The sequence below is a fragment of the Pteropus vampyrus genome, unplaced genomic scaffold, assembly GCF_000151845.1.
Source record: "Pteropus vampyrus isolate Shadow unplaced genomic scaffold, Pvam_2.0 Scaffold24, whole genome shotgun sequence".
In the NCBI taxonomy this organism is placed as follows: Eukaryota; Metazoa; Chordata; class Mammalia; order Chiroptera; family Pteropodidae; genus Pteropus; species Pteropus vampyrus.
This window is the reverse complement of record NW_011888805.1, coordinates 5,141,853-5,150,430: the sequence shown is the minus strand read 5'-3', so window position 1 is coordinate 5,150,430 and position 8,578 is coordinate 5,141,853.

Below are 8,578 nucleotides of genomic sequence, written 5' to 3'. Positions count from 1 at the left end.
CCTTCTCTTTATTCCTGTCCACATCGCCCCCTTCCCCAACAAATTTCGTGCTTTTTCTTCTTTGAGACGGCGGGTGTCATAACCTAATCTGGGAGTGGTGAGCATTCCCCACCGCTGTGAGGCTTGATCCCTTTTATCGAGAGAAATGACAGGCGAGGGGGCCGGAGACAAGAGTGTGAGCGTGGGGACAGAGTGGAGCTGGGACTCCGCCAGGCCCCCTGCTAACCTGAACAGTGTTCTTTTGTGTCCCCCACCATATGGGAACAGAAATGGTAAGTGTTGGTCCCAGGGCACTGGGACCATTACGGTTAACTTGTTTAGGGATTGTTAGGTGATTAACATATTTATTGTTGCCCCAGACCCCCAAACTCTGGATCTCCCCAAGATCCTTCAGTATTCTTTCATTTCTGTCTCTGTCGCAGCCATGGCCCCTTTAGTTAGTGAAAAGGGACTACCATAATAGCAAGCAGAGAGACAAGAAAAGACAGAAATGAACAAAATAACAACTTTCATTGCCTTTTGTGACAAATTCCCCAGTTTACCTTCTTAAAGCTGAAAGAAAACTATTCTGTCAAAAACAAAAAGGGACTGAATGGTGAGCTCTAAGAGCACAGTGCTTAGGATCTTGAGTTGCAGAAGCAGACAGGCACCGCTTTGATTCCCATCTCTGCTGTTCACTAGCTGAGGGACCTCGTTATTGACCTCTCTAAGCCTCAGTGTTCTCATCTGTAAAGTGGCGGTAATAATAGTCCCTTCATTACAGAGCTGTCGTAGACATGCAATGAGACAGCTACAGCATACCTGACATACTTTACAGTAAGAAATCAAGAGATGGAAGCCAGTATTACTTTTGCAATACAGCATGGTAGTAACTGAAGGGCTAATTAAAAGTGGAAGGTATTTGCTGCCCCTCAAGAGATCACAATCTAATCAAAGAAACAAAACACAAAGAGAAGACAAATGACAATATAATTCAGGAAAAGGTCGGTGTTATAGACAATAGCCATTGCAGGAGTTCTGAGATAAGAAAAATTTATGAACACTAAGGAAAGAGGTCAACATGCTACAAAGGGTTAGAACTTTTGTTTAACTTTAAGAAATTAGTAATTTTTAATGTACAGCAATTCCTATACTGTCTTCATCATCTTTAAATTTCGAAGACAGTACAAAATTACATACAATTTTGGAAGACGAAGTCTGTAACTATACATACTGAAATCGGCCTGAGTCTTAACCTTTTGCCCTAATGGCTATGAGAGTCCTATCACAAAGGAAATTGGAATTAGCTCTAAGACTCTTGATATTTTGTGTGTGTCCGATACACATCAGAGAGTCTCTCCCTCAGTTTGTAGAATCTTCTGTTCATCCCCGATATTCCTAAATTCTATTTTGATGTGCCTTGGAATACAACTTTTTCATTTATGATGTTGGGCAGAGATCCCTTCCAAATCCCTTTTAATCAAAAAAGTAATGTCTTTCAAACCTAGAAAATATCTTGAATTATTTATTGGCAATTTCTTCCCTTCATTGTTCTCTGTCCTTTGTGTCTGGAAATTCTGTTTTTCAGATGTTAGACAGCTTAGACTGGTGAATTCTACAACCTTTTCTCTAAGCTTTTATATCTTTTGCTTTTTTGCTCTACTTTCTTGAGAATTTTCTTATTTTATCTTCTAATCCTTCTACAGAGCTTTTCAATGGCTAACATGTTTTTAATTTAGAAAATTTCTTTTTAATGTTGCCTTAATTTTCCTATTTTATAGCATCCTGTTCTTGTTGTAGCTTCACGTAGTGAAGAGCAGAAAGAGGAAGATCTCATGGCCCATTTTATAAGAGCATTAATGTCATTATGAGGGCCCCACCCCATGATAGATAGATAGATGATTGATAGATAGATAGATAGATAGACAGATAGATAGGGTGATAGATAGATAAATGGATACTCCATACACATACAGAGAAAGAAAGAGAAAATAAATTACATAATTACCTGACCTGAAGCATGAGATTAAAGAATCATGAAGTGCTTGGGTGAAAATAAAAGACACTAAAACTGTACCGAATACTTTGTCTTTAACTGAGAGGATTCGAATATTTATTTTATTATGATAGTCAAAAAAATTTAGGTTTAAAGCCTTTAAAAAACTTTTATTAAAAATATGGTCCTTTTTAATAAAATATACATTACACTCTAGACGAGGCATGAACAGAGAAAATATAGTTCATAATGCAAAATGCCATCAATAAGGCTGGCGTAAAATATACGAATCAAACTTCCTACTCTGTAATACAGATTGGACCTTCTTTTTCAGGTCCACATAAAACACGGATAAAAATAACTGTATATTAACCCACAAAGAAAATCTCAGTAAGTCCCTAAAACAAATAGGCCATAGGACAAAAGACAGCATCCATTTAATTGTCCAATTGAGCTGGAAGAATTCACAGATAATTTTTTTAATTTAAAAGTATAAGCAAAAATATACCAAGTAGAAATGCAAATGAAGAGCTTTCTAGGCAAAGGGGGTGAGTGTAGCAGCGTTTCTAGAGAAGAGGCACATGGAGAGTGGAAGAGAAGAACCGGGCAGAAGATGAGGACAAACTGGTCCTTTCCACAGCTTCTATTTGCAGGAGTTTGAATTTCATCTTGTGGGGATTTTGAGCAGAAGAGTGATGAGCAGATTTGCATTTTAGAAAAATCGCCCTAGTTTTGATGTGGAGCTGGAACGCAGGAGACCTCTGTTTTGATAAGGGCACAAAATAAGATAGATCATGAAAATGAGGATGAGGGGCAAATGGAAGAATTATTTACAACAATGTTGTCTAATGGAACTTTTTACAGTGACAGAAAGGTTCTCTGTCTTCACTGTCTAGTACAGGAGCCACTAGACAAATGTGACTATCGAGCACTTGAAATGTATCTAATCAACTAAGAGACTGAATTTCTAATCTGGTTTAATTTTAATTAACTTAAATTGCTGCCAGAGTTTATTGGACAGTGGAGTTTTAGAAAGTAGGACTCTGTGTGCGTGTGTGTATGTGTGTGCATTTTTAAATTTCTAAAATATCTTTATTGAGGTGTAATTGGCAAGAATAAACCACGTATGTTTAAAGTACACATTCTGACATTTTGACACACATATCTACCATGAAACCATAACCACAGTCAAGATAGTGAGCATATTCCCCACTCTGAAAGTAATGTATAGAATTAATGCACCTTAGAAAGAGAGGCTAAATACATGTTAAAGGGCACTAGATTTTATCAGCTGTTTCTTTGTCTGCCTTAAGGGTAAAAATGCAGCCAAAAGAACTTTACACTTATTTTGGTTTTGGTTCTTTGGGTTTGTTTGTTTCATTTTCAACATTACGTAAAGAATCTCACAGAGCAAAAGCTGTGGAAGGGGATGGAAGTTAGAAATAGATTCAGACTCAGAGAACGATTTGGGGCACAGAAAAGCATGAGGTGGTTTCTGCACCAGAATTCTCCGCCGGACCTCAGGGAAGAGCTGCCAACCATTTCTAGAACACTTTTTGCATGAAATTTGGACCTATTTTCAATACATTACCATTAGACCTACACTTGGAGAATTCTATTGTCCTTAGAGATTTAAGATTTTCTGAATATCCTGGTGTGTGTATGTGTGTTTTATAGGTTTTACCACTTAAACATTTGCATAACAAAGGATTTCCATCAGGAACATATATGTGCTAATCATGAAGGAGTTAGCTATTTTCAACATTTCTGGGACAAAAGAAAAAAGAAAAAAACAATGAGGAATTTTTTAAAGTTTTAAATATGTCTATTTTAACATGTACTCCTTTTTTCTTGGCTCTGAGGCTCACACCATGTGTGTGCAGGGGTTCCCAGGGTGCCAGCTCTGCATGGCATCTGCCATGGGCCCTGTGTGCTACTGGGCAATCTCCCCCTCTCCTGAAGTATTTTTAAAACAAGTTCTTATAACTCTAAAAGTTATAAGTCATGTTGACTTATAAACTCTCCTTAGAGGCAGATATGGGCTTCTTCATTTAATGATAAAGAAGAGAGAATTTCTTTTATTTAAAAAAATAGATTTGTGATAAATCCAGGCTCTCTACTTAACACTGGCCTTCCATTTTCCTTCACCTCATGCAATCCCTCCAGCCCTGAATAAAGCAACAGTGCTTTATGCCTGCATCTATGCATTTATTTCATTCACTAAATAGTTATTGAACGTTTTCTACATGCCAGGCATTTTTCTAAGAACTAGAGACACAACAGTGAATAACAACAAAAAATCCTACTCTCGCCTTAACTCACATGGGTAAAACAGAAAATTAAAACAACAGTAAATATATAGTAGGTTATATAAAGATAAGGACTATAGGGAAAACAAAATAGAATAAGATGATAAGAATTGTCAGAAAAATGAGAGGTGCTATTTTGTATAATTTTGTCAAGAAATTCATGGATAAATTGACCTTTGATCAGATTTCTGTAGCCAGTGGGGGAGTGGGCCATGTGGATATCTAAGGAAAAGTCCCTGATGAAAGATTTTCCTTGCTGTGTTTGGGATTGACTGGAGCAGAGCAAGCCAGAGGTCGAGGAGAAAGAAGAGGCTCATACTGTGTAAGGCACAGGAATTATTACGACAAGGACTTTTACCCTAACTGAGATCAGAAGTTATTGGCAAGTTTCAAGCAGAGCTGTGATATTATCTATCGTATGTTTTTAATGGACTTTTCTCAGGCTACGGCGATAAGAATAGACTTGACTTGGTGTGATAGGCAGAGCAATGTCCATGTTTTAACTCCTGGAACCTCTGAATATGCCATGTCACATGGCCAAGGGGAATTAAGGTTGCAGATGGAATTAAGGCTGCTAATCAAATAAGAAGAGTTGAAAAGATTATCTTAGATTATCTGGGTGGGCCCAGTATAACCTCAAGGGTTATTACAAGTGAAAGAGGGAGACAGGAGAGTCAGAGCGAGATGACTCAATGTGAAGGACTTGACCATCATTGCTGGCTTGGAAGACAGAAGGGGATCATGAGCCAAGAAATTCGGGCAGCCCCTAGAAGCTGGAAAAAGCAAGGAAACAGATTCTCCCCTAGAGTTTCTAGAAGGAATGCAGCCTGCCAAAACATTTCAGATTTCTCATCTCCTCAACTCTAAGATAATAAATTTGTTTTGTTTGAAGCCACTGAGCTTGTGCTCATTTGTTATAGCACCAACAAGAAAGTAATATAGATGGGTGCAAAGGTGGAAGCAGTGACGCAGTTAAGTCACTGCATTTACCATGCACCAGACACAGGGTTAGACGCTGAGGAAAAGAAGAGAAAAGAGATGGTTACACAGTATAAAAGAGAGATACGTATGAGCAAGTAATTACAGAACAGAGTGAAAACTACAGTACAGATGTGTATGCGAGGTTCATTCCTGCCGCAAAGGAAGAAGTTATCAGTCCCTCTCCTATCCTTGGGAGTTAGGGGTTTTGCATAAAGCTTCCAGATGAATGTTGAGAAGGAAAAGGACTGGGCATATCAAATGTAGGATCAACACATGCAAAGGCACAGAGATGTGATACAAGGGGGCATGGTCCAGAACTCTAAACAGTTTGGAGAGTCATGAACATGGCAGAGTGGCAGGAGATAAATTATGAGGCATTGATCATGAAGCGTTTTCCACACTGAGAACTGCTGATAGTAGTTGCAGAAGATTAAGCAGGGAGTTAATTCACTTTGGGAAAGGTCATTCTGGTGACAGTGTGGAGCATATATTGAAAAAGAATGAAACTGAAGACCAACGTTGGAAAACTAATGGTTTAAAAAAAGACAGAATGACACCAGAGTGGTAAACTCAGTAGAACTTGATGACTGATTGATTGTGGGTCTTGGAAGATAGAGGATTGTATAGCATTACTCTGGGATTTTCGTTTGGCTGATATATCAGTTAGAATTAGGTTTGGCTGTGAGTAACCAAGAGAAAATATAGCAAAGGCTAGAGAAGATCAAAGCTCACTATCATTTTTGTATATAAGTCCGGACAATGTAGGTTTAGAACGGCTCTGTTCCTTAAGCCCTCAGAGATCCAGGCTCCTTCCTGCACATAATTCATTATTCCTAAGATATGACCTTGGTCTCATGGTCCAAAATGGCATCTCAAGCTCATTCACATTCCGCACAGCAGGATAGAGGAAGGAAGAGGGAAAAAAAAAAAAAAAAAAAGGGCAAAGGAAAGATGCTAGGAATATTTGAAAGGTTTTCAGAAGCTGCCACATGACACATCCATTCTCATTGCTTTGGCCAAAACTTATCCACAGAGAAATTGGAAAAGTATCCTTTATTCTGAATGGCCATTAGTCCAGCTAAAAATATAGAATTATATTACTATGGAAAATGGGGAGAATAGATACTGGGAAACAATAGCAGTTCTGTCCCAGGTGATTGTTGGATTGAACCAGATAGAAAGTAAAGAAAAAAGAAGCAGAGACAAAGAGAAAGAACTTGGTTTGTGTCGTGCTGAGTTTCAGCATTTGGAGACTATGAAGATGGAGTTGTCCAATGGTTGTTGAAAAAAGAGTCTGAATGAAGAGCAAGAGCAAGAAAAGCCCTAGAGGTAAATCTTTGGAAATCGTCGTGATGTAGGAGTAACGGTGAGTCCTTCCAAACAGAATCTACAGAATGTCAAGAGAAAAACATCAAGATCTTTTGGCCATGTCAAATTCACAGGAAACATAGGAAAAAGGAGTCAGCCAAGGCACGCGGAGAAACACAAGAAAGCGGTGTCCGGGAAACGAAAAGAGGAGCAAGTTTCAAAAATGTGGAAATAGCAGTGTCAGATCTTAGAAGGGATAAGGATTATCAGCTGGAGAAGGAACCATGACAATTAATAATTAGGAGATCCTCGTGGCGGGTGAAGATAGAAGCTCGACTGAAGGGAATTAAGTAAGTAAAATACTTTTTAAAAAAATAAGTAGAACAGAAAAAATAGATACCTTTTAAAGATGAAAAGTTTATCAAAACAGAAACACAAGGTGGTAGAAAAAGCATACAAAGAGAGACATGGACATTTGTAGAAGATGATTTCAAGGGACGTGAATTTCCTTTTGAATCAATGGTGATCATGCTTACGAGGGGAAGGAGGGCAAAGGGCGTTCTGTAACAACCACGATTCCACTGCGACAGTAAGCTGGCCTCCACATTTACCCACAGGCATTGAACACTGCGGTAGATATTCAGAGCCCATTTGGGCCTTTCATTTTCATTTTATACTTATTCTCTCTAATCACATCTGCCTCTACATCACTAATTCCTGCTCCCTCACTGACCTCCCCAACGTGGCAGAAACTTCACCCTACTCCATTCACCACCATAAATATTACACATTTCCATTCTCCCTTCCCTCCCTCCCTCTCTCTGTCTCTCCTTCTCTCCTTCTCCCTTCCTCTCTGATTCTCTCTCCTCTCCTCTCTTCTCCAGGGCTACATCTGGAGTTCACTCACAGAGAGCACTATTTTGTTCAAAACAAAAAACAATTTACAATCAATCTCCAAGGAAAATACGATTTTGCCTTTTAATTTATAGAATTGGAAGGATATGGACCTGCAACAGCCATATTTTTACTACATGTGGAAAGCCTGTATGGAGTAGGAGGGAAATAATCTAATCCAAAGAAGAATATGGAGAAAAGAGACGAAGGCAGGAGAGGGAGGAGAAACCTGCTTGTCACAGAGCCTCTGGTTCTAGGCCTGACATCCCTGGAGATAATGTGACTTCTGGTTTGCACGGTCTTCCCCTCTGATAGGCACCCCATGTTCATAAAAAATTTCCCCTTTTTGGTTAGACTGAGTTCAGCAGTAATTTCTCTTATTTAACTAAATACATGTGAGGACTAGTATGATCCCCAAATTCCCATCAACCCCTCAAGGGTATACTCAGCTGGGAATAAATACGATAATCACGTAGATGTGAGCAGTCATGCATCCAAAGCAAATACAAGTGGCTTCACTGTGGTCAGGAGCACCAGACAAATGAGCACCCAATACCCAGCAACTGTTTGGGGGAATGATGGCAAATCCCCCTAATGGTCAAAGGTTAAGATGTTCGAGAAGCTAGAGAAGTTTAAGATACAGAGTTTGAGAAGAATTATAAACATGAAGAAAATAAGACCAACTTAGAATTCTACTTGAATCAAGAAAACTAAAAGCGAATTGCTTAAAAGTAATTGAATGAACAACCTTATCGAATAGAGGAATTCACTGGGGCGTAGGGATTGCTTTGGAGGAACACAGATTGTCCAGGTGATACGAGGAGACTAACTTTAATATCAAACCGCTTGGCAATGGTAATTGCCATCAAACACTAACAGTTTGTTTCACTTAACAAAATACGTATTGAACATCATCTATCAGAAACCCAGACAGAAGAACACACACACATGAGGCATAGCTCTGACCTCAAAAGCTTAAGTGTCATGAGACGGATGAGACAACACACAAGACACATGAGGGTTTAAGAGAATATAATCAAGGACCCAAATATGTGGTATTTTACCTCAAGATTTCAGTAACATGGAAGCAACTGAAGGCTTTTGCCTCTCC